Source organism: Lissotriton vulgaris, chromosome 10 (assembly GCF_964263255.1).
Source record: "Lissotriton vulgaris chromosome 10, aLisVul1.2, whole genome shotgun sequence".
Lineage (NCBI taxonomy): Eukaryota > Metazoa > Chordata > Amphibia > Caudata > Salamandridae > Lissotriton > Lissotriton vulgaris.
Genome location: NC_141698.1, coordinates 506,933,225 through 506,960,283, shown reverse-complemented (window position 1 = coordinate 506,960,283; position 27,059 = coordinate 506,933,225). Strand labels below are relative to the sequence as shown.

The 27,059-nt window shown below is 44.1% G+C and overlaps 1 long non-coding RNA gene across 1 annotated transcript in view; it reads left to right on the top strand.

Moving 5' to 3' along the window:
* LOC147685466 (uncharacterized) overlaps positions 1–17,963 on the top strand; it is a 320,852-nt gene extending 302,889 nt beyond the window's left edge. Inside the window, exon 3 of the long non-coding RNA XR_015300490.1 lies at positions 17,901–17,963. This is a non-coding gene — a long non-coding RNA (uncharacterized LOC147685466). The remainder of the gene's footprint in view (positions 1–17,900) is intronic.
* Positions 17,964–27,059: the final 9,096 nt, after the last annotated feature.

Here is a 27,059-nt window from a genome sequence, read left to right as displayed (position 1 = left end):
CGGGACCTCTTTCGGCAGTCCAAAAGTTTTCGTGGAAGGGTAGCAGAGGGGACTGCCGACATGAACCATTAGTCAAAGTGGGGTGGGAGGCAACAATCTCTCCTACCGGGTCATACTGGTGTCCCACCGGAACTGATCAAGTTGGTAGTCTTGCAGGATTTTGGTCATTTCAAGACTGAGGCCGGCGCCGGCATGAGCGCGCCGACGTCCCGCGGCTACGTCGTGGTCGTTCCGTGGGTGATCAAGGCAGTCATTCCCCATCGGGGGTGTCTGCGGGGGTCGGGGGCCCCCGTGGTTCTTATAGAATCTTCAAAGTTGAGGAGAACGTTTCTGGACGCAGGACTCATTTTCTAGTTGAACTCAGAAGCGCCGTTGCACCGCAACAGTGGACGAGACCCCCGCTGGGTGAGCGGAGCATCTTTGCCTCGCAATAGTGGACGAGACCTTTTGTCGGGTGAGTGGAGCGCCGCTGCATCGCAAGAGTGGAGGAACCCTTGTCGGGTGAGTGGAGCGTTGGGGGTGCAGCTGAGGGGCCCCCACCTGGGGGGGGTGGGAGAGGCTCGTTCGCGCCGCCTCTCCCTCCCAGCGCACCCCATGCCGACACCTGGCGTTGATATCTGTGATGTCGGACCAGGCGATAAGAGGGGGGGTCGGAGGCAGAGGCAAGACATCCCCCCCCGTGGCCTGCAGGGCGCTGCTTCAGGACCGAACGGGGAGCTCATACCAAGCTGGGGCCAGACCAGGAGATATGAGGGGAGGGGGGGGGGTCGGTGGCATGTGCAAGACATCCCCCCCCAGTGTTGTCGCAGCCATTATTGAAAAAAGAAGAAGATACCGTCGGCCTCGGCTCCTCTCCTGGTCCACCTTATGCGACGACCCTTTTGTTGGGTGAGTGGAGCGTTGGGGGTGCAGCTGAGGGGCCCCCACCTGTGGGGGTGGGAGAGGCTCATTCGTGCCACCTCTCCCTCCCAGCGCACCCCACGCCGACATCTGGCGTTGATATCCGTGATGTCCGGACCAGGCGATAAAAGGGGGGGGGGGGTCGGTGGCATGTGCAAGACATCCCCCCCCCCGTTGTCGCAGCCATAATTGAAGAAAGAAGAAGGATCCAGTCGGCCTCGGCTCCTCTCCTGGCCCACCTTAGGCGATGACCTCCCTGGCCGACGGCTGCCAGCAGGACCCCCCCTACACGTGCCGAAGGCCTCGTCTTCCGGATGGGCGTAGCCGCAGACCTGTTGCACTTCGGGAGTTTCCGGAATGGGGGTAGGTATCTGCTGAATTGTATCTATTTCATGTTACCATTATTGGGCGTGGCGGGCGGTGGGACAGACATGCTTGGAGCAGTGGGGGGGTGGCGGAGCCTAGCTACCTCGTGGCTGCCGTAACGTCAAGCTTGGCTTCTTTCACCACTTCCATGTTTCTTATTTCTAGCAAAGTCAAAAACTCATCAGTGGCCTACTGATTTTGTTCGATTTCTTTCCCTTCCTTTTCAAGTGTGTTTCATGCTAAAGTTTCTCTTTAACAGGATACAGTGATTACTTCGTATTTTACATATGTCTTCATTATTAGGGGTACTCTCCGGTTGAGCCAGATGATGTACCTCTAATAAATGGTCCGGGTGGAACTAGTTTCTCAATCAGTGGGGAGTAGATGGGCATGACAGATTACAACGGGGGACAAAGGTCCGCATTACCCACCCTTCACTACTTGCAAAGACTAGACAGAATATTTCTATTCCACGTTATTTGCAAACAGAGAATACCTCGAGAGAACTATTCCTTGAACAATAAATGTCCAGCCAATCAATCAATCAGTGGGGAGAAAAACAGGCATGACGGATTACAACGGGGGACAAAAGTCCGCATTACCTATCTTTCACTATCTGCAAAGGGAGACAGAATATTCCTATTCTTCTCTGTTTGTAGACAGGGAATATCTCAAAGAGCAATAATCGATAAAAAATTAGTAGGATTATAACACTTTAATAACTTATAAATATATACATCGCAACAAAAACAGTAAACACCTTAAAACGTTTTTTATTCAAACAGAAGCAACAATGACAACTAACAGTAGTGATATCCTGGGCGGGTGATGGAACTGGGATTGTTAATGGAAAAAGATCTACAGAGAAAGGTATTGGTGAATTATACTTCTCCGGAAATTTAAAACTCACAAATGTTTTATTTGTGTAATCGTTTCAGGTCAAACGGATTGTGGGACAATGTTCAGAATGGAAGAGTCACCAAAAGGCAAAAAGTACACTCATGTATGAAAATCTTACTATTAATGCTTGACTGAGGCCAAGGAGATCAGAGTGCATGAGTCTCATGCTCGATCGATTGAGCTAGCCGGATCGGGCAACAAAAAGTATAAAATAGTTATGTAAATAGTTATTTAATAAAATGTTTTACCCTGTTACTTTGCTGGTGTGTTGTATATATTTATAATATTTGCATAGGGTTTGTCGTTATTTTGGGTGGGGTGGGTGGCGGAGCCGAGCTGTCTTGCAGCCATCATGGTGTGGAGCTAAGTTCATCTCACTAGTTTCGTATTTCTCATGAGGGGTTGTTCTTAATGTTTCTATTTTAGCGAGGTCAAAAAGAGATCCCATTAGTGGCCTACAGATTTTGCTCGATTCCTTTTGTTTTTTTAAACGATTTTTCACTATCTGCAAAGACTAAACAGAGTATTGCGATTCTGTGCTTGTTTGTAAATTGAGAATGAACCAAAGAGAACCAATTCTAAAACAGTAAATGCTTGGATAACAATCAATCAAATAGAGCGGGCAGCAGGCACGACGGATTACAACGGGGGCAAAGGCCTGCGTTAACTAACCTTCACTATCTGCAAAGAGAGAGTACTCCTAAGAGAAAAGAGGGGGGGCAGCGTTCAAAGCACATCAGCGTGCATAAACACAAAAATGTTTTTACCTATCACGTACTTGACATTTGACAGCTTTTGATATTTACTATTAAAAAACCATTGAAATTCACTGAAAAAACCATAGGTTATAGACCATATATAGTTAGGAATTAGCATTTACAAAACCTTGAAAATTCACTGAAAAAACCATTGGTTATAGACCATATATAGTTAGGAATTAGCATTTACAAAACCTTAATTTACTCGCACAAAATCATAGAAATTCGAATATATAGTTAGTTGCAATAACTATATATCGCGCACCCGCAATCCACTGCTGATGATGTCACATATTACATCATTCATGACATGGTCAGTGACATCACTGATGACATCACTGATGACAACTCAAATGACATCACTGATGACAACTCAAATGACATCACTGACAACATCACTGATGACATCAATCATGTGATATTACGATCAACCTCTTCAGACTCTAATGTAACCTTAGATACACTCAGAGTAAACAGACACTCACAGACTGTCACTCATCCATGGAGTTACTCACACACCTAGTCAGTCATGCACTGAATCAATCACATCTCCATTTCCTCAACTATACAGTTATACACACCTTACTTATTCAAACATATTCTAACACATATTTACTCTCTTATACAATCACTGATACAAGTGTTCAATGATCCATTCAGCCACTCACACATTCACTGGCTCTTATACACAGTAATTTATATATGTGAACTCTCACATGTACTGTGTTTTACATATGTACTTACTTTGACATGTAGCACTGAGATATCCATTCACTCACCAATACACTCGTACACAGTCAACCACCCATACAGCTGTTTCCACATGCAGTTTTGAACCCATAGATCTAGTGAATCAACTGTTCACACATGTATGCACAGAGTCACACACCCCCCAGCCACCCCCACACACACACTCACTCTCCCATACAAATACTTGGGCAACCAATCAATAACCCATATAGTTACTCATATAGCTACTGATCAACACATGCAGCAGTTCATAGAACAACAGATATAATGATGCACAAATTAAGACAGTTTAGTCACTAACCCATGCACTCAGTGAGACACATTTAATCACTCTCTCATACAGTCAGTCATGCACCTACTAAATCCTTCATCCAGATACTTATACATCCACTCATTCTTCAATATGTAAGACATATTTTAACTTTACAGAAACATACAGTCACTGGATGATGTCATCAGTGATGTCATCAGTGATGTCACTGGCCATGTCATGAATGATGTAATATGTGACATCATCAGCAGTGGATTGCGGGTGCGCGATATATAGTTATTGCAACTAACTACATATTCGAATTTCTATGGTTTTGTGCGAGTAAATTAAGGTTTTGTAAATGCTAATTCCTAACTATATATGGTCTATAACCAATGGTTTTTTCAGTGAATTTTCAAGGTTTTGTAAATGCTAATTCCTAACTATATATGGTCTATAACCTATGGTTTTTTCAGTGAATATATATATATATATATATATATATATATTGCAAGGTGGGCCCGCTTCAAAAAACAGGCGGAGGTCTCTCGGGGAAACTTCAGGACAATCTTTATTTGTTCAGCTCAGCATAATGCATTTCGGCTATCTCGCCTTCCTCAGATGCCGCTGATTGCAGGGAAATACTTCCCTCCCCACTTTTAAATCGTCCAGCATAACTCCCATTGGCGGTAGTCCGCATGACCACAGGTCACGAGTAAGCAACTCACTGCAGCCTGGAAACAAACTGCGGATCCCAGAATGCAGTAAACCAGGTATGTGTTGCAGGGAACGTAATGGCACTGTAGGTATGCAATCCACTGGAAAAGCGGGGAATAATGAAATCAGGAAGTCCTGCGAAAATTAAACAGAGATGTCCCTCAGGTCCCCCTGATACGTTCTCCCCAACACAGCATGTGTCCGTCCGGTCATGAGACAGCAAGGACAGTGCCTCTGTCCCTTCGTTTAGTAACGAACTGCACTGCAGAAACTCGAGCAGGACGTGCAATGTCAGGTGGACTCAGAAGCCATTCGATACCTCGAAGCAGGAAGCTGCGCCAAAAGCGTGTGCCAGGGATGCTTCAGCCACTATGTAGAACGGGGCCTCCAACGCGCCTCTGGCCAGCGCGAAATATTGCAAGGTGGGCCCGCTTCAAAAAACAGGCGGAGGTCTCTCGGGGAAACTTCAGGACAATCTTTATTTGTTCAGCTCCGCATAATGCATTTCGGCTATCTCGCCTTCCTCAGATGCCGCTGATTGCAGGGAAATACTTCCCTCCCCACTTTTAAATCGTCCAACATAACTCCCATTGGCGGCAGTTCGCATGACCACAGGTCACGAGTAAGCAACTCACTGCAGCCTGGAAACAAACTGCGGATCCCAGAATGCAGTAAACCAGGTATGTGTTGCAGGGAACGGAATGGCACTGTAGGTATGCAATCCACTGGAAAAGCGGGGAATAATGAAATCAGGAAGTCCTGCGAAAATTAAACAGAGATGTCCCTCAGGTCCCCCTGATACGTTCTCCCCAACACAGCATGTGTCCGTCCGGTCATAAGACAGCAAGGACAGTGCCTCTGTCCCTTCGTTTAGTAACGAACTGCACTGCAGAAACTCGAGCAGGACGTGCAATGTCAGGTGGACTCAGAAGCCATTCGATACCTCGAAGCAGGAAGCTGCGCCAACAGCGTGTGCCAGGGATGCTTCAGCCACTATGTGGAACGGGGCCTCCAACGCGCCTCTGGCCAGCGCAAAATATTGCAAGGTGGGCCCACTTCAAAAAACAGGCGGAGGTCTCTCGGGGAAACTTCAGGACAATCTTTATTTGTTCAGCTCAGCATAATGCATTTCGGCTAACTCGCCTTCCTCAGATGCCGCTGATTGCAGGGAAATACTTCCCTCCCCACTTTTAAATCGTCCAGCATAACTCCCATTGGCGGTAGTCCGCATGACCACAGGTCACGAGTAAGCAACTCACTGCAGCCTGGAAACAAACTGCGGATCCCAGAATGCAGTAAACCAGGTATGTGTTGCAGGGAACGGAATGGCACTGTAGGTATGCAATCCACTGGAAAAGCGGGGAATAATGAAATCAGGAAGACCTGCGAAAATTAAACAGAGATGTCCCTCAGGTCCCCCTGATACGTTCTCCCCAACACAGCATGTGTCCGTCCGGTCATGAGACAGCAAGGACAGTGCCTCTGTCCCTTCATTTAGTAACGAACTGCACTGCAGAAACTCGAGCAGGACGTGTAATGTCAGGTGGACTCAGAAGCCATTCGATACCTCGAAGCAGGAAGCTGCGCCAACAGCGTGTGCCAGGGATGCTTCAGCCACTATGTAGAACGGGGCCTCCAACGCGCCTCTGGCCAGCGCGAAATATTGCAAGGTGGGCCCGCTTCAAAAAACAGGCGGAGGTCTCTCGGGGAAACTTCAGGACAATCTTTATTTGTTCAGCTCAGCATAATGCATTTCGGCTATCTCGCCTTCCTCAGATGCCGCTGATTGCAGGGAAATACTTCCCTCCCCACTTTTAAATCGTCCAGCATAACTCCCATTGGCGGTAGTCCGCATGACCACAGGTCACGAGTAAGCAACTCACTGCAGCCTGGAAACAAACTGCGGATCCCAGAATGCAGTAAACCAGGTATGTGTTGCAGGGAACGGAATGGCACTGTAGGTATGCAATCCACTGGAAAAGCGGGGAATAATGAAATCAGGAAGTCCTGGATTACCATTTCTTGTAACGAAAGACAGGCATGGACCATGCTGAGAGCGCCCGCCCAACAGCTTTAATAAGAAGTATTCCGTTTGGGGAATATTATAGAGCGAGACGCACATGCAGTAGTGATGAACAATACAATGCAATAGAGATTGAGATGACCCAAAGGTTCATACAAAGAGGATATAGTGAGACGGTCCTTAAGGGTGCTTCTAACAAGGCCAAAAGGCTAACCAGACAGAATATACTCTTCGAACCATCTAGAACTCAGAAATTGAATAAAATGCAGAAAGAACAAGGCACTTCAAGATTCATAACTACATTTAACATCAAGCATAAGGAAATAAGAACTATCCTTAGAAAACACTGGTATCTGATTAGAAACGATCCAGTGTTGGGCTCAAAGGTGAAAAAGAATCCTGAAATAACCTATAGAAAGTCCAAATCCCTGAAAGACTTGATTGTACAAAGTGAGTTCACAGACAAGAAAAGAAGCAATACTGACTGTCTGAAACCCAAACCTGGTTTTAAGAGATGTTTTAAATGCAAAGCGTGCCAACATGGAATGAATCGCACAGATTTTAAAACATCTTTTATTAAGACCGTAAAAGTGAGAAGTACCATTACATGTAAGAGTGAATACGTAGTTTATTTACTACAGTGCCCATGTCAAAAGATCTATATCGGTAGCACCATTTTACCAGTGCACCAGCGAATCCTTCAGCACAAAAGAGCAATTGTTAATCAGGATAGGTCTTACCCTGTGGCCCGACACTTTGAATTACATCATCAAAGCAACCCCATAGGCCTGCAATACTCATGTATTGCAGAGGTTCCAAAAAAGAGGAGAGGGGGAGATAGGAAAAGCGAACTCAGAAGATTAGAGACCTATTTTATCCTAGAGTTTACACAGGGCTTAAATGTTGATGAAGACCTTTACAGATGTTTAAACTGATTACTTGTAAATATGATGAACTATTTTTTCAGCCTCGAGTATACCAAAACTGTATTTTTTGAACATTTTTGTTAATGATTTTAATTAACAGAGATTTCCAATTTTAATAGTCTTATTTTGTGTTTCTCTTCTATTTTAACTGCATGGATGGTAGTATGCTGTTTAAAAGTGGAACTGGCTCAGTGAGAAATTAATTGAGATGAGTAACGCTGTTTTTAACTAATTTATGCACGGGCACTTTAGATAATCTCCTGTTGAAGTGCAATATAAGTGGATTGTTTACATATTGAGTTTGAGGTACTACTGTTGAAATTCAAGCATTAGCACTTTCTTGATAATGAAACGCACTTTAGCACTGGCACTTTATTGTCTTCTATTGAATTTCGTGTATTATATAGATCAATGTATACAGTAAAAGAGTATTACCTGTTTACGTAAGCACTTGCACTTTATGATCGATGAATAAGGTGGATTTGATTAAAAAATAGTAATACCATCTATCTAATTTCCATTTCGATTTAAAATCAATAATAGATCAGTAGAGCCACGGAATTTATCAAGTCAAGATTCAGTTGTTTAAAAGGTTAGATTATATGGCAAATAATCATGGATTATTTTGGTATAACGAGTTATAATCCCAAATTGGTAAAAGGTCTCATCTGTTGAAAAAGGCACTTGCCTGATGTATTTGTGGAACCTCGTGTTTGTGTTTATGACTTGGAAATTATGCACTTGCACATAATTGTTAAACTGCTTTTTATCTAGTGTCACTACCGTATTGAGCATGTTTCTTTGGGATTTTAACATTTGCCTACTTTTATACTTGCTTTTATGCATAATAATAAGTGTCTTTATATCTGTGTAAAACCAATTTCCCACTTACTTAAATGTGCTAAAATGGCTGCCAGATTTGTAAACAACTAAACTGAGTAATGTGTGCCCTTTTACAATTTTTACTACCCTTTCCATGTAATAAAGAAGGGTCCAATGACAACGCAAAAACATCGTGATCAAGGGAGCTTGACTCCCGAAACGCGTTGATGAAACTGCTGTAACTAAATAAACAAGCCTGAAATGAACGATACCCGTGAGTGCCGGATGATTTCCATTTACACTAAACCGGAGCAGAAATCCTATTTTGAATATATATATATATATATATATATATATATATATATATATATATATATATATATATATATATATATATATATATATTCACTGAAAAAACCATAGGTTATAGACCATATATAGTTAGGGATTAGCATTTACAAAACCTTAATTTACTCGCACAAAACCATAGAAATTCGCATATATAGTTTGTTGCAATAACTATATATCGGCACCCGCAATCCACTGCTGATGATGTCACATATTACATCATTCATGTACACCCCGCGCACACAACTCATGCATCGACCATAAAGCCCTCTCCCTCTGCGTGACACTCATGAGAAATAAAACTCTGTTCTTGTGTTCCTGCCTCCAGCGCCCGTCTCTTTATTTGGTAACCGTTCAAGATGGGAACTAAGTCACGTCTTGTGCCAGCAGCCTGGGCATCGGTTGTAATCTGGGCTGAATTTTCCTCAGCACGGGGTGTGATTCTCAGGGAAGAGCAGCGCATATGGGAGGAGGTTTATGGCCCATGCATGAGAGAGAGAGCGTGGGTGACCAGTGCATGGGGGAGATGCTTGCGAGGGTGGGGAGCCATGCTGAGGATCGGCGGCATGCAGAGAGTGGGTCTGGTCAAGACATCTAAAATGGCTGCCGTGCACGACAAAAGTGTGGCATTGGAAAAAAAGCAAGATGGCGCAGATAATGTTTATCAATACGAATTAATTTATAACAATTATTTTTAACAATATATTTACTCGCAGTGTCAAAATGGCGGTCAACACTTCCTGATTTCCTTCGAATCGAACGTTAACAGACGTCACGATCGGCGACGTGCAGAGAGTGGGTCTGGTCAAGGCATCTAAAATGCCTGCCGTGCACGACAAAAGTGTGCCATTGGAAAAAAAGCAAGATGGCGCAGACAATGTTCATCAATACGGATTAATTTATAGCAATTATTTTTAACAATATATTTACTCGCAGTGTCAAAATGGCGGTCAACACTTCCTGATTTCCTTCGAATCGAACGTTAACAGACGTCACGCAGCAAAAAAAAAAAAACGCTCACGCGCAGCCGCTGGAAGACAAGTATCAACATATATGAGCCTCCTCAACCACCCTCAGAAAACATAGGTGGTCAGGATACGTCTCCCGTACCCCCTTATACCCATTTCTCACATTGTTTTTCCTCCATCTTGTAATTTAATTAAAACGAAACACAAAATGGCGAATTCCCGTTTCGCGTCCCGATTCGCTAACCGGAAAGCGCTTCTACCGCAAAAAACCAAATTTTTTTTATTTGCCCCACGGGACCCTTTAATAACCCCAACATCATTCCTAGGGGGTCAAGAGGTCTACCTTGCCCCCTTTCATTAAATTCCCCCTTCATTTTTCTCCTCTTCTTGTCTCTCGATCCTACCGAGAGACAAGATGGCGGCCGCACCGGACTGTTTAGAATGTTGACACCAGAGAGCCAATCAGCTTCGCTTCGCAAAGCTCCGTAACGCGAAAAGTTCGCGAACCGGAGCGCTACCCTGGACGCTGTCACAGACATATCTGTTTTTTAAAACGTTAATTTCTCAAAATCCACTGGAGCATATATATTGAGACCCAGCAAAGGCACATCGGGCTAACAGTCCCTACAATTTTGCCAAGTTTCGTGCAAATCCATTCAGCCGTTCGAGCCTAAAGTGAGGCCAAACGCCCTATGGAAAAATGAATGGGAAAAACGTGTTTTGGGACCCCCCTTTTTTCTCGGCCCCCCCTTGACGAAACCCCCCCACATTTTCAGGGGCTGATCAGAAACAAAATGTGTCATTTTCCTGAAAATTTCAGCCGATTCCGTCCACAAACGCCAAAGTTATTAGACATAGAATTTTCAAAAGTTCCATAGAGAAAAAATCCTAACTATATATACCTACTGGCGACCGCCAGTAGGTAATATATCCCTCCAAGCGCCCCGGTACTTCAGAGACGGCACACCACGAGGAAGTCGATTACAAATCTTTTATTCAAATGAAGCCACGCATTGCAGCTGTTCATAAAGAAGTCCTGACGCGTTTCGCAGCTCACGCTGCTTCTTCATAGGGTGGCCAACATCAAGTGATGAAAAACTCCAGCCATATTTATCTAAAAAGCATGTACTCCCTGGTGAGTTGCATGCTGGTAGCTGTAGTTAGCTTTTTCCCTTCAATGGGGTTCCTCACATGAACACAGTTCATTTTGCCTTAATGTCCTTTTACTGCCCTCCGGGGGGTTACAGATGCAGTGATTAGCTTCTAATAGTCACTTCCTCGTGCTGCAATCAGACTGTCGGATGACAACCAGCAGACCCGCATTCACATTCCAAAGCGGGTGGTTCATCTCTCACGGCTGAGGCCGCCGCGTACAACATCCCTCCAAGCGCCCCGGTACTTCAGAGACGGCACACCACGAAGAAGTTGATTACAAATCTTTTATTCAAACGAAGCCACGCATTGCAGCTGTTCATAAAGAGGTCCTGATGCGTTTCGCAGCTCACGCTGCTTCTTCATAGGATGGCCAACATCGAGTGACGAAAAACTCCAGCCATATTTATCCAAAAAGCATGTACTCCCTGGTGAGTTGCATGCTGGTAGCTGTAGTTAGCTTTTTCCCTTCAATGGGGTTCCTCACTCTAACACAGTTCCTTTTGCCTTAATGTCCTTTTACTGCCCTCCGGTGGGCTACAGACTCAGTGATTAGCTTCCAATAGTCACTTCCTCGTGCTGCATTCAGACTGTCGGATGACAGCCAGCAGCCCCGCATTCACATTCCAAAGCGGGTGGTTCATCTTTCACGGCTGAGGCCGCCTGCGTACACCATCCCTCCAAGCGCCCCGGTACTTCAGAGACGGCACACCACGAGGAAGTCGATTACAAATCTTTTATTCAAATGAAGCCACGCATTGCAGCTGTTCATAAAGAAGTCCTGACGCGTTTCGCAGCTCACGCTGCTTCTTCATAGGGTGGCCAACATCGAGTGACGAAAAACTCCAGCCATATTTATCCAAAAAGCATGTACTCCCTGGTGAGTTGCATGCTGGTAGCTGTAGTTAGCTTTTTCCCTTCAATGGGGTTCCTCACACAAACACAGTTCCTTTTGCCTTAATGTCCTTTTACTGCCCTCCGGTGGGCTACAGACGCAGTGATTAGCTTCCAATAGTCACTTCCTCGTGCTGCATTCAGACTGTCAGATGACAGCCAGCAGCCCCGCATTCACATTCCAAAGCGGGTGATTCATCTCTCACGGCTGAGGCCGCCGCGCTATTTGTTATATTTTTATATCAATTAAACTTTTTGAAATTATTAATTTAAACTATTAGTTGGATTACTGTTTTTAGGTTGATATATGTAAATATATTATATTTATTATATATGTGTGGTAACTTTTTTTCTTAAGTTTGTTATATTTGTTAAAATATACATTAAATCTATTTTATTTTTTAAATAATGTACTACTTGATATTTATTATTTTAAATTTATATATATTTTGAAAGCAATATTTAATACAATGATATTACTACAATATTTTTTGCGATACTTTGTGCTTACCATTATAAGTAGAAGATGGTAATGTTTTTTGACATCGATATTTTGATTACAATATTTTGGTATGGGGATATTTTGAGAGTTGACATTTTGACAGTAAACCATTTTTTTGTTTGGCTTATTGGGCATTGTTTTATTTTGTGAGCCAGAGAGCATGCAAAGATTAAGAAGTATTCTATTTGTTTATTGATTTCCATTAGCATGTGACCATAAAGGGGTCTTTTGGCTATTCGTATACTAATTCTGAAACTTTACACATGCAGTCTAGTTTATTTTGTGGGCTTCCTTGCTACTTTTAGTAGTATTGTGCTAGATATATCGCTAGGTTTTTGGTCCTTATAACTTCATAACCACTCAAAACATCATGTGCAATAGCAAAGAGGATCATCTACAAAGTATGATGTACATTGCTGTGAAATTTCATTACAGCCATTTTGCCACTACTTTTAGTACAAAAAGTCTATGTAAAATGCATTGGGGTCCAAATCTGTTTTGGGAAACACTCTTTTTTCTTTGCACTCCGTTCACCAAATGCCACAAAACTTTCCATTCTCTGTCAATGTATTGGGGGTAATAGGTCTGCAAAGTTTTGTGCAGCTACCTCAATCGGGTGCCAAGTCATCAATGGGCTAAAATGCAAGGAATTTCTATCTCTGGTAACCCCGAACTATAACTACCGTCTTTTTGTAGGCAAATTTGTCAGTGATAACATTAACGTTTTGAACTAAAAAAAAACACAGAAATTCACCAGTCAGAGTTAGCACCGCTAACTATAACTTGGTACCCCGCAATGCACTGCTTATATGACATCACTCATGATGTACTATGACATAATTTATGATAGCACTGATGACATCCTACAATGAGTGTGTTAGTTTTATATTTTACATAGGAGCGGGTAATTACCACATAACTTTCTTACAAAATTTGTGTGCTCCCAATGCACCATAGGAACATGCTTTAGATATTTGTATTGAAGACTAACTCTGTATGCAGGTGACAGTTGACTTGAGTTCATTATGTTACACACAAGTTTTTTGGAACTGCATAAAAAGTTTTAGAAGATGGGCTATCTGTAAAGTTTTTACCACAGTATGAACGCTGTAGGTAGTATAATCATTAGCACCTTCAGCGTTGCTTGTTTTAAGCAAATAGTATCTTTGTTTCCAAATGTTGACTTGAGTGTACTTTGTTCTTAGTAGCTGCTTTTTAATACTCTTTAGTGTATTTCATATTAGAGTTTCACTACCTGAAAACAGTGTGTTAAAGTGTAAATTTTCTCCATAGAGTGAATACTGTTTATAGTACCCACTTCACTACTCATATCAACTTCATTTCTCAAAGTAAGTTTGATGACAGTCAGAGGTTTGATACAAACAAAAGCTGTCTGGCATTAGTTTTGGAACAGACGTTCGCTATTTTTAGAAACTTGGCTTTCCCTGAATAATTGTATACACATTGAACACTATATTCAATGAGGGCTTCCCATAAATCTATGGTTGATTGTTATTGTGAAATACGCTACCTGTGAAGTGTATGGTATAGGATCAAAGTGGCACATAACCCACACCTTAGGGAGTTATTTGTGTGATTGCATTAATGAGGCCTCATGTTCTTCTCAGGGGTTCTGTACTTAATCTCAGAGCTCTAATGCTCTACCTGTATAAAGATCAGTGTGTACAAAAGAGACGTGGATGATGTCATCAGTGATCTCATCAATGATGTAGTTAGTGATGTCATAAATTATGTTTAGAACATGGTACTCACAAAATTTCTGTCGGGCCAAAATTACAGTGTGGTTTGTGGCTGAGTAGGGGGAGGGGCAATGGAGGGAGTCGGGTTAGTGTACTGCCATTACACACCCTGGATCTATTACCCATAGGCACTATCAGTGTAGCTGACTGTTCTGGTCATTATTGTGGGCTCGCTATGGACGGGTTCAGGCGTCTTTCACAGCTTTGCATATAATATTACATAGATTGGGCTTTGGTTCAACCCCCTGCTCATGATTGCAAGGCTTTTTGTCCATTCCATTGCCAGATCCTGGTTTTAATTATTTTCTCTCTATTGTTGTGCTGGTCCTATTCCTAGAGGAATTTTGCTTTACCCTGATTGAATGAGTTGTCTCCTTGAAATGCTGATATCAGCAAACTATTTTTCTTTTATTTCCTTAGCATTTGTGTTTACCACTCCAGGGAAGTGCATGTCCTGCTGTTTCCCTAATATTTCTCTCTTTATTTGGCTTTGCACTTTTCTAGCTCATGCTCTTTCCCTTGCTTCTCCCCTACAGTTATCTTTTGTTGCTTCCTCTCTCTGACACAAAGTACTGACTTGACAGAGTACTGACATCTCTCTCTCTCTCTCTCTGTCAGTCTCTCTCTCTGTCAGTAAATCAGTCTCACTCTCAGTCAGTAAGTCAGTCTCTCTCTCAGTCAGTCTTTCTCTCAGTCTGCCTATCTCTCAGTCAGTTAGTCTATCTCTCTCGGTCATTCAGTCTCTCTCTCAGTCAGTAAATCTCTCTCTCTCTCTCAAGTTGGCAGTCTGTCTCTCTGTCAGTCTCTAACTCTCTCTGACAGTCTCTCTCTCAGTCATTCAGTCTCAGTCAATCAGCCTCTCTCTCACTCTCGCTCTTAGTCAGTCAGTTTCACTCTTAGTCACTCAGTCTCTCTCTTTGTCAGACTCTCTCTCGTAGTCTCATTCTCTCTGTCTCTCTCTCTCAGCTCTCTTTCTAAGTCTGTCAGTCTCTCTCCCTCAGTCAGTCAGTCTCTCTCTCTCTCTCTCAGTCTCTCTCTCTCTCTGTTGGTGAGTCAGTTTCTCTCTTAGTCAGTGTCTATCTCCCTGAGTCAGGCAATCTCTCTCTCACTGTCAGCCAGTCAGTGTCTCTCTCAGTCAGTCAGTCAGTCTCTCCTAGTCAGTCTCTCTCTGTCAGTGTCTTTCCCTCTTAGTCTCATTCTTTGTCAGACTCTCTCTCGTAGTCTCTCTCTCTCATAGTCTCTCTCTCTCTCAGCTCTCTCTCTGAGTCAGTCAGTCTCTCTCTCCCTGAGCCAGTCAGTCTCTCTCTCTCTATCAGTCAGTCTCTCTCTCTCTATCAGTCAGTCTATCTCTCTCTCTCTCTGTCAGTCTCTCTCTCTCCAAGTCTCTCTCTCTCTGTCAGTCTCTCTCTCTCTCAGTTGGTCAGTCAGTTTCTCTCTTAGTCAGTCAATCTAAGTCAAGAGAAGTGTGGCTCAGGGGTTAGAGGCGGCAGACCTGGAGCTTGAGTTCGGCCCTGGACCAGGGTTCAATTCCCCGCCTCGGCGGGTCTTGGGCTCAATAATTCCACGGACTCGTTAATTCTCGCTCCGGTGCCTTCTCGACTCACGGGTTCACACTCTGCGACTCTGGGCAATAGCTTGCTTAATCTCCACATCGGCCCCTCGCGGTGGGATGCCTGGCTTTCACCTTGTGGATACCCTGCCAGGGTTATCTCACAGGGGAATACCAGGACGGGTTCCCTAAGCAAGCGCGGAGATGCCCCAGGGTAAGTCATGCGCTATATAAGCTTCATACATTTACATTTACATTTACATCTCTCCCACTGTCAGCCAGTCAGTGTCTCTCTCAGTCAGTCAGTCAGTCAGTCTCTCTCAGTCAGTCTCTCCAAGTCAGTCAGTCTCTGTCTGTCAGTGTCTCTCTCTGTCAGTCAGTCCCTCGCTCTCCCAGTCAGTCTCTCTCTGTCTCTCTCTATCAATCTCTCTCAGTCAACCTCTCTCAGTCAGTCTCTCTCTCTTCTTAGTCAGTCTCTCTCTCTTCATAGTCAGTCTCTCTCTCTCTCAGTCAGTCAGTGCCTCTCTCTCTCAATCTGGTAGTTTATCTCTCTCAGTCAGTCTATCTCTCTCTTAGTCAGTCTCTCAGTCAGTCAGTCTCTCTCTCTCTCTGTCAGTCAGTCTCTCTCTCTCTGCCAGTCTCTCTCTTTGTCAGTCTCTCTCTCTCTCTGTCTCTCTCAGCTCTCTTTCTCGGAGTCAGATAGTCTCTCTCCCTCCCTTCGTCAGTCAGTCTCTCTCTCTCACTGTCAGTCAGTGTCTATCTCGGTCAGTTAGTCTCTCTCAGTCAGTCAGTCAGTCTCTCCCAGTCAGTCAGTCTCTCTCTGTCAGTGTCTCTCTCTGTCAGCCAGTCTCTCTCTCTCTCTCAGTCTCTCTCTCTGTCAATCTCTCTCGCTCTATCTCTCTCTCAATCAGTCTCTCTCTCTCTCTCTCTCTCTCTCTCTCTCTGTCTTTCTCTCTCTGTCAGTCTCTCTCTCTGTCAATCTCTCTCGCTCTATCTCTCTCTCAATCAGTCTCTCTCTCTCTCTCTCTCTCTCTCTCTCTCTCTCTCTCTGTCTTTCTCTCTCTGTCAATCTCTTTCTTAGTCTCTCTCTGTCAGTCTCTCTCTGTTAGTGTCTCTCTCTCTCTGTCTCCCTCTCTCTCGCTGAGTCAGTCAGTCTCTCTCTCTCAGTCGGTCAGTCAGTCTCTCTCTCAGTCAGTCTCTCTCCCTCAGTCAGTCAGTAAATCAGTCTCACTCACTCTCTCAGTTAGTAAGTCAGTCTCTCTCTCAGCCAGTCTCTCTCTCAGTCAGTCAGTCAGTCTCTCAGTCACACTTTCTCTCTGTCAGTCAGTATCTCTCTCTTACTCAGTCAGTCTCTATCTCAGTCAGTCAGTCGCTGTCTCTCTAAGTCTCTCTTTCAGTCAGTCAGTCTCTTTCTCTCTCTGTCTCTCTCTCTGTCAGTAAAATCAGTCTCTATCTGTGAGTAAGTTAGTCTCTCTCTCTCAGTTAGTCTCTCTCTTAGTCAGTCAGTATCTCTCAGTCAGTCAGTCTCTCTCTAAGTTCTCTATTAGTCAGTCAGTTACTCTCTCTCTAAGTCAGTATCTCTCTGTCGCTCTCTATCAATCTCTCTCATTCTATCTCTCTCTCAGTCAGTTTCTCTCTCTCTCTCTCTGTCAGTCTCTCTCTTTCTCTCAGAGTCAGTCTCTCGCATAGTCAGTGTCTCTCTCTACCTCAGTCAGTCAGTGTCTCTTTCTCAGTCAGGCAGTCTATCTCTCTCAGTCAGTCTCTCTATGTCAAGGATCGTGGTTACTCACTGGGCCGACACTCCCAGGAGCAGAACGATGATATTTTCCAAATTCCACCACTGGTTTTCCCACAGCCACCTACTCAAGGATTAAACTAGTGGCCGTGCGAACCCAGTCGGGGGACAGGGGAATGGGACAGAGAAGAGACTGCCTGGCTTTCTGGCTCTTCCATTCTGCTTCTTTCTTTCTGCTGTGTTCCATTTTGCTCTTTTCTTACTCCCTCTCTATCTTCATAGCATATGTAGAAATCACTGTAACAGAAAAGCACACCATTACTAATTCTCTTCAATTCCCCTCATCTCTCCTTCCACCTTCCTTCACTTTCTCTTCTTACCCAGAGTGCCTATGGCTTTTGCTCCTCTTCTATTCCTATAAGTGAGTCTTTATTCATCTGAGTCCTTCATTACAAACAATACTTGAGTACTCTTAATCTCTGTTGCTTTTCTTGTTCATTTGCACACATTCATTTATTCACCCACTCACTCTCTGCCTTACTTTCTCATCTTCCGAATTCTTCTTTTATTTCTCCCGTAGGTATCTTCTGGAGTCTTTGCCATCAACCGGATGGCAAATAAATCAGGAACTGCGGTACCAAAAGGTAAGTGTTGAAGTTTTCTTTATCATCTTTTTTTCCTATTTACTCTAAACTGAAAATTTCCCTAAGTCCTAAATCCTAACTAACTAACCGATGCACCGAAGCGCTCTAACATACGCCTAAGCCTGGCACCAAAAACTACACTACTTCTATCTAACTAGATTTCTGTATAGATGCGACTTAACCCTGAAATTCTGTTGATGAAGTGCACGGGTAAAAAATCAACCGGCGCACTTTACAGCTGGTCTAGACCTTGCGCCCGTGTCCAGGAGCACACGATTACACCGCCAACTTCCACTGCCGTTCTCCCTGTTGGTAGTACAGAGGAAAATGCCCGGTTGCGCACTACGATCACCTGCGACCTTTTGCGAGGGGGTGATATTTCAAAATCCAGCTCATTAGCAGATGCAACAGTATTGGAGCGCCTTAGTTCCTTTTCTCTGCTCCCTGGCAGACCCCCCCCCCGAAAGGTTAAGCCTCTGGGCTGAGATTTGTGAGGATTCTGTGAGTGAAAATTTTGGGTTAACCGGGGAGCATGAACATCTGATCGTTCCACCCAAGACCTATCCTCTGGGCCAAAACCCTTTCAGTCTCTCTTCTGGCCCCCTTCTCTTGGCTCTGCACCGACCCCCTCCACCACGGTCAAAACACTTGGTGTCAAAATAAACAGCCAACTCACTCTCCATTCACAAATCAGCTCTGTGGTGTCCTCCTGTTTCCTTTCTCTCCGCACTATCCGCACTGTCTCCCGCTTCTTTTCCCCCCAGGCACTTAAGATCATTATGGCCGCACTTGTAATATCAAAATTGGACTACGCAAACGCTCTTTACCACGGTATCCCCGCTTACAGTTTACGTAGACTCCAGACCGTCCAGAATCAAGCAGCCCGGCTTGTGTACGGCCTCCCTCGTTATCACCACTCTACCCCCCTTCTCAGGGAGCTTCACTGGCTCCCCATAAAGGAACGGGCCCTATTCAAGATCGGGTGCATGGTCTTCCAGGCCTGCCAGGGCTCTGCCCCTGCCTTCATCTCCTCACTAATCAAGTCCTATGTGCCCACAAGAGAACTTCGGTCTTCCTCCAGGTCCCTCCTCCAGATCCCTCGTTTCACTCGCAAAAAGTGGGGCGGGGCTAATTTCTCCACCCTAGCTCCAACCTTCTGGAACTCACTTCCTGACCATCTCCGCTCTGCTACTCAGTATCTCCCCTTTCGCAGAGAGCTGAAAACGTTCCTCTTCAGCCAGGCCTTCCCCACTTAAACTCCCTCAATATCCCTTTCATCTCTCCCTGGTCTTTTTTCACCTCAGTTGCCGATCCCCCCAGCGCCAAGAAACCGCAAGGTGTACGCTGCGCTCTACAAGTATTTTAAATTAGAAATTAGAAATTAGAAATTAAATTAGTCTACGAGGTAGAAAATTTTACAGCAAATTGACTTTGAGTCTAAGATTCCTTTAACCTCAAATTCTACTTGTCCTTCCACTAAAATGGGTTCCCTGCTCCTCAATTCTTTCAAATGGGGTGATACCTTTTTAAGAAGGGAAACATGAAACACAGGGTGTATCTTTAGCTGTGGAGGTAGTTTTAGTTTGAAAGTCACTGGATTCACTACTTGATCCACAGAAAATGTACCTACAAATCGGGGTTGGAATTTTCGATTTCCTTTGAGTTTTAGATTTCTAGTACTTAACCAAATCCTGTCTCCTGTACACAAATCTGGTCTTCTCTTTTTGTCTGCACTTTGCTTGTAGCGTTCTTTAGCTTTCATTAAGTTCTTAGTGGCAGACTCATGTACCTCATTAAGATGCTGTACAAAAATTTGACCCAGGGACACCCACAATTCTTGAGAGGAAACCACGGAATTTGGATGCCTTCCGTAATTCAAGTAAAAAGGGGAGAAACCAGTAAAGACATTCTTTGCATTGTTATGCACAAATTCTGCGGTCCAAAGATCGGGCCACTCTCCTTCTTAATCCGAGAGAAACAGTCTAAGATACTTTTCTAACTCTTGATTGTCCCTTTCAGTTTGGCAATCTGTTTGTGGATGAAAACTCATTGAATAACGTGTCTCAATTACCAAACCTCTCGTGTAAGCCTTCCAAAAATTGGATACAATTTGAGATCCAACGTCTGTGATCAAAACCTTTGGGATGCCATGTTTCTTAATCATACTTTGATTGAATGGTGTGGCTATTTGTTTTGCAGATGAATTTCCTTTCGCTGCAACAAAATGCACAATTTTTTAAAAGGCATCTACCATGACTAATACTGAACTGAATCCCTGCCTAGAGGGCAATTCAACTGTCAAGTCCATTGTTACTGTGTGCCAGGGATATGGAGGTGTAAGCAAAGGTCTCAATAAACGCTGAGGAGCCCGCTTATCTGTCTTCCCCATTGCACAAGTCTCACAGCCTTCCACATGAACTCGAATGTCTTTGGACAACTTTGGCCACCAAAACTGTTTCTTTAACAACTCCTCCGTTCAATGGATTCCAGTATGACCAGTCAATGGACTGTCATGGCAGTTGATCAACGCGTATTGTTCAAGTTCTTGAATTGGTAAATACAAAGCCTTGGAATGAAATGGTAATCCATCGATAATCTCCCAAATTGGCTCGTCCTGAGCCCAATTCCGCATTTCTTCAGGAATTAAGGCTTCCTTGACCTTGTCTACAAGAGTTTTTTCACTAGTGGCTCCAATGATCTTAGTTTCTGGTATTATTTTTTGATCACTAACTGGATTCTTCTTTCCATCCGTGTCAATTCGAGACAAGGAATCTGCCTTTCCATTATTTCTTCCCGGCAGTAAAGTTATCACAAAGTAATAATTGACGAAATACAGGGACCACCTAAGTTGACGTGGCATGACTATTCTGGCTGACTTCAGAAACGGATGATTCCGGTGATCGGTGAATACAGTCACCACATGTTTTGCTCCGAGAAGGTAATGTTGACACTCTTGGAAGGCATCTTTATCAGCGAGGAGTTCTTTATCTGAAATAGTATAATTTACTTCCACCGGTTGTAGTTTTCTAGAGTGATATGCTACCGGATGCAACTGCCCTGTCTCTTTGTGTCTCTGTGAAAGCACCCCTCCGATGGCCTGCTCAGAGGTATCAGTCTCCAGGTAAAAGTAGGATCAGCATGCAGCAGAATGGGCGCTGAGCTAAAGCTCTTCTTTAAGAACTGGAAAGCATTTTCAGCCTCGGAAGACCATTGAAAAGGTACTCCTTTTCGTAACAAGCTTGTAGTAGGTGCCACCTTCAGGGAAAAATCTCAAATGAATCTACAATAGGAATTTGAAAACAAAATGAAGCTCTGTATTTCATTCACAGAGGTTGGAGGAGGCCAATTTAATACCGCCTCAATCTTTTTAACATCCATGGTTAGACCTTCCGGAGCAATTACAAATCCCAAGAAATCCACAGATTTCACTCCAATAGCGCATTTTTCTAGGTTGACGTAGAGCTCGTTTTCCTTCAGACAACACAAAACTCTTTTGACCTGTTGCTGGTGTTCTTCTTCTGATGAGGAGTAAATCAAAATATCGTTCATGTAGACAATAGCGCATTGATCGATGGACTCTTTCCGAACATCATTAAAAGTACTGGAAGGCTGCTGGAGCGTTTCTTAAACTGTAGGGCATAACTTGGTACTCATACAATCCATTCTTCTTTCTAAATGCAGTTTTCCATTCGTCTCTACTTCTCACTCGAATTATATGGTATGCCCCCTGCAAATCCAACTTCATGAAGATTTTGGCATCTTTTAGTTGGTCTAGAAGAACTGAAATCAGGGGGAGAGGATAATGGTTCATGACTGTAGTCTTGTTAAAGGCACGATAATCGATACACATTCTCAAATCTCCATCACGTTTTGGAACGAAAAATAATGGTGAAGAAACAGATTGTCGTATGAACCCGTGTTCCAAATATTTCTGAATGTAATCTTTCCGATGATGGTTTCTCAGCTTCGTTAAGTACATAAATACGACTAAAGGAAGGTTACATCCAGGTTCCAAGTCGATTTTGCAGTCATATGAACGATGTGGGGGCAACTTCTTCGATTCCGAATTCACTCAAAACTTCAGCAAACTTCTGGTATTCTACTAGTAAACTCACAGTTTGCACAACACACATCATTATCTTTTGTTCGCATAGTAAGGATGCTGGATTTCTGTGTTGTTCTTTGCGCTTTTTTCAAAAGCAATTCTCCAAACAATAGCTTGAGTTAAACTTCACAGTTCGATCGCTCCAGTTAATTGTTGGGTTGTGTTCTGTTAACCAAGGCAAACCCAAGATTATTCCAATCTACGGGGCATCGTTTAAGTTGAATTGAATCTCTTCCTTATGACCTACGACAGAGAAAAAAAGCTCCACAACTTCCGTATGACTGGTTAGGGGACCAGAAGATAAATTTGTTCTGTCAACGGCTCTGACTGCTTCGCTTCTCTCTTTAGGTAAAGCCTTCAAACAAATTCTCGAGGCATATTTAAGGTCACAAAAGTTCCCCGTAGCTCTGGAATCCAGCATCACAACCACTCCTGAAAGAACTCGATCTCGAAACCTTAGGGTCTCGTCAGAATGAGGTGTGGAGTGGGAGATTGTAGGGTATTAACCACTTGGTGAGAAATTGGAGTTGTATCCTTGATAGCAACCACCAGCCCAACTCCTTCTACTGGTGGTGCAAAGAGTTTTCCTTCTTGAAGGTTTTTGGCTTCACAGGACATTCCTTTACAAAATGTTCACTGATTCCACAATAAAGGCATAGATTATTCTGTCATCGCTTTTCTTTCTCTTCTGTGGAAAGGGAGGCCTCTAATAGTTCCAATTTGCATGGGTTCAACACCATGCTCTTTATCTCCAGATTTAACAACATCTGATCTGACCCGATCAAAGCGAGGTGCACTGGCCTGAAATTCACGCTGTCTTTCACCCCTTCTTTCCGTTTGTTGATAGTCTATCTCTAAAACTAGATCAATCAAAGCAGAAACGTCAGTACGGCGATTTGGGATCTGTGACAAGGCATCCTTTAAGTTATCTTTCAAGCCCGGATAGAACAAGGTTGCCCATTTGACCTCCAGCCATTCTGTTTCTTCGACAAGTTTGTTAAATTGGGCAAGGGAGTTGACTAGCTCTCGATTCCCTTGCCTCAACTCCAGTAATTCATTATCTGTAGCCTGTGCCACCTTCCGACGGTCAAAAATTCGCAGAAACTCTTTCTTGAATTCCTCAAAGTTATATAAAATTGGTGAGTCTTGAGTGACCAAGTGCATAGACCACGAAGCTTCGTCTCCATTGAGGTAAGACAAGATTAAATCTATTCGAGATTGTGCATCCGGGAAGACAGTGGGCTGACACATGAAATGCAACAAGCACTGAGTAAAGAAAATGTAGGCCTTTTGGCGATCCCCACTGAAGGGCTTAGGCGGAGCAATGGAATTACAGGTGCTAAGGAATTAATAACCTGCGTGGTAGACCCCCCACTGGTTGCAGAACTCTGACTAAACATACTGGTCTCCGAAGGAGAGGAGTGGAACCTATTTCCTGACTCCTCGCTCTTCAAATGGGCTGCCATTTCTTTGGTCTCACGTCTAGTGGCCTCCATCTCAAATTTGATTACCTTATTTTCCTCCCTGACAGCCATTAAATCTTGTTGAATCTCCTTAAGAATATTTCAATTTTTTTTTAAATCGAAGCCTTCAGTCATTCTGCTCGGGTGAGTATTGACGTGGGCACTTCACTCTGTTGGTAGTAGAGAGGAAATTGACCGGCTGCGCGCTAAGTTCACCCGCAACCTTTGGGAAGCGGGTGATCTTTCAAAAACAAGCTCATTAGCAGATACGGCAGAGCATTGGAGTGCCTTGGTTCCTTTTCTCTGCACCCTGACACTCTCTCAGTCAGACAGTCTCTTAGTTAGTCCATCTCTCTCTCTCTCTCTCTCTCTCTCTCTCTCTCAGTAAGTCAGTCAGACTCTTTCTACGTCAGTCAGTCTCTCTCTCAGTCTCTCTCTCTCTCTGTCAATCTCTTGCTCTCTCTGTCAGTCTTTCCCACTCTCTCTCTGAGTCAGTCAGTCTCTCTCCCAGTCGGTCAGTCAGTCTCTCTCTAAGTCTGTCTCTCCCTCCCTCAGTTGGTCAGTCAGTAAATCAGTCTCACTCTCTCAGGCAGTGAGTCAGTCTCTCTCTCAGCCAGTCTCTCTCTCAGTCAGTCAGTCTCTCTCTCTCTCACTTTCTGTCAATAAGACTTTCTCTCTTAGTCAGTCAGTCTCTCTCAGTCAGTCAGTCTCTGTCTCTCTAAGTCTCTCGCTTTGTCTCTCTCTCTCTCTGTCGGGCAGTCAGTTTCTCATTTAGTCAGTCTCTCTCTCCCTCAGTCAGTCAATCTCTCTCTCACTGTCAGCCAGTCAGTGAGTCTCTCAGTCAGTCTCTCTCAGTCAGTCAGTCAGTCTCTCCTGGTCAGTCAGTCTCTCTTTCAGTCAGTTTACCTCTCTGTCAGTCCCTCGCTCTGTCAGTCTCTCTCTGTCTCTCTCACTATCAATCTCTCTCAGTCAGTCTATCTCTCCCTGTCAGTCTTTCTCTCATATTTATGTATTTATTTATTTATTGAGTTTATAAAGCGCAGCAGCTACCCGTAAGGGTTTCCCGGCGCTAATTGAACAGAAACATCCTGACACCACACAAAAAGTTGCCTACTGATTGAAGAGCCAGGTTTTCACCGCTCTTCGAAAACGATCATGGCTTTTATCAGTGCGAATAGCCAATGGAAGAGAATTCCAAAGTCTAGGTCCTAGATTGGCGAAGGCACTGCCACCCATTCTGGACAGTTTGAACTTGGGTACACAGAATAAATATTGAGAAGAGGAACGGAGCGAGCGGGAAGGGATGTAAGGCTTAACAAGAGACTGAAGGTACAAAGGAGCTACTTTCGCCTTGATCTTATGCATATAGCATAGAGCCTTGAACTTCACACAGCTTTTAATGCGGAGCCTGTGGAGTTCCCTCAGACTCTCCGTAATGTTGTCTGTTTTCCGACAACCGCAAAGGAGCCGAGCCGCGGCATTCTGAACTAATTGGAGGCGACGTGTGACTGCCTTGGTGGACCCCAGATAGAGCACATTATCGTAGTCCAATCTGGAGGTCACCAAGGCGTTAACCATAGATCTCTGGGTATTAGAAGGAAACATCCAGAAGATTTTTCTGAGCCACTGCAAGATGGTAAAGCAGGTGGCTGCCACTTTGTTGACTTGATCCTTCATAAATAACCTCTTGTCAATGGTCACTCCGAGATTGCGCACATGGTCGACCGGGACCGGCAGGGCACCCATGACTAGAGGCCAGTGTCTCGGGCTCCAGAGGTCAGGTTTGTTTCCCAGTACCAAAACCTCCGTCTTCCCACCACTTAATTTAAGCAGGTTGCTATTCATCCAACTAGCTATATCGCTGAGTCCTGTTTGCAAGGTGGATGGCAGAGTGGGGTCACCATGGGTTAAGGAAAAAACAATTTGTGAATCATCAGCATAAGTAAATAGGTTTAACCCTCACCTTTAAGCAATGTAAGCTAAAGGGGTAAAATAAAGGTTAAACAAAAGGGGACTCAGAATAGAACCCTGGGGTACACCATGTGGGGAGGAGTACGTTTTAGAAGAGGATGAGTGAGAAAACCTTTGAAAGGTCCGATCCTTCAAAAAGGACGAGAGCCAATCCAAAGCTGTACCACCAATGCCAATGTTCGAAAGGGATCTAATGAGAATGTTATGGGATGCAGTGTCAAATGCTGCACTGAGATCAAGCAATATCAGTGCAGCTGTTTCCCCTCAATCCAGAAGCAGGCGTAGATTTTCTTTCACACCTAGGACAGTGGACTCAGTGGAGAAATCCGGGCGGGAGCCGGACTGAGAAAAGTGTAATAGGTTATTGGACGTGACGTACTGAGACAAGTGTACATGAATAGGTCTCTCCAGAACTTTAGAAAAAATAGGCAATAATGAGATAGGGCGAAAATTGGAAGAAACATTGGGATCAGCAGTAGGTTTCTTCAAAAGAGGAGTAACCATCGCATGCTTCCAGCAACTGGGGCCCGTAGCAGTATTAAGGGAGTGATTAAGCAACGTGCAGATAATAGAAATCTGGGGGAGATCCAACAAGCGTAGTAGAGGGACGGGCACAGGGTCTAATGGAGAGCCAGGCTTAACCTTATTCAGGATCTCCAGAAGGGTGGAAGGGAGAAGGTCAGACCAGGACAGAAGAGAAGCCGATGACTGAGTATGGGAGGCAACAGCCTCACCAGTGCCTGAGAGCAGATGAACACAACAATTACTGGTGGAACTGAATTTTTGAACAGAGATGTCCTGGTATATGTTCTCAATCTTGGAAATAAAATACTGTGCGAGCTCGTCACATTTACCATTGGAAAGGGGGGGAAGAGTGGCTATAGTCCTTGAGCCTGCAAGTTCCTTAACCACGCTAAACAGAGTTTTGGATTTATTGACTGCTTCAGAGATCGTTTTGTTCACGTAGCTAGCCCTAGTCTGTGCGCAGGCTTTGTGGTAATGCTTCAATTCTGTTTTGTATACAAGGCATGCAGAGGGGAAGTAATCCCTTCTCCAAGCCCTTTCAAGTTTCTTACAGCGGGATTTGCCAATTTGAAGTAACTCATTAAACCAGGGGGCGGAAGATCTAGTATTGTATTTTTCTTCTGGACTAAAGGAAGGCAGATATAAATGGCTTCCGCGAGCCAGATATTAACAGCACTAGCCATGATCTCAATGTTGGCTAGGTCCGGCTGACTAAGCGGCAAATGGTCAGCAAGAACTTTATTAAGGGCACCAGTGTCCAATTGTTTCCAGTCTCTCTTTTTTATGCTCCCCAAAGCACTGCTATTAGTCAATGATTCAGTGCCAACAACTGTAAACTTAATCAAATAATGGTCCGACCACGGGACCGGCAAAGACGGAGAAGTGTAGCTGGGGAATATTAGAGAAAATGGGGTCAAGTAGGTGACCGCCTCTATGGGTGGGACCCATATTGTGTAGAGTAAGGTTCATAGCTGCCAGATCTGCAATAAGGTTGCAGCTCAAACTGTTTGTAGGGTCATTTAAATGCACAT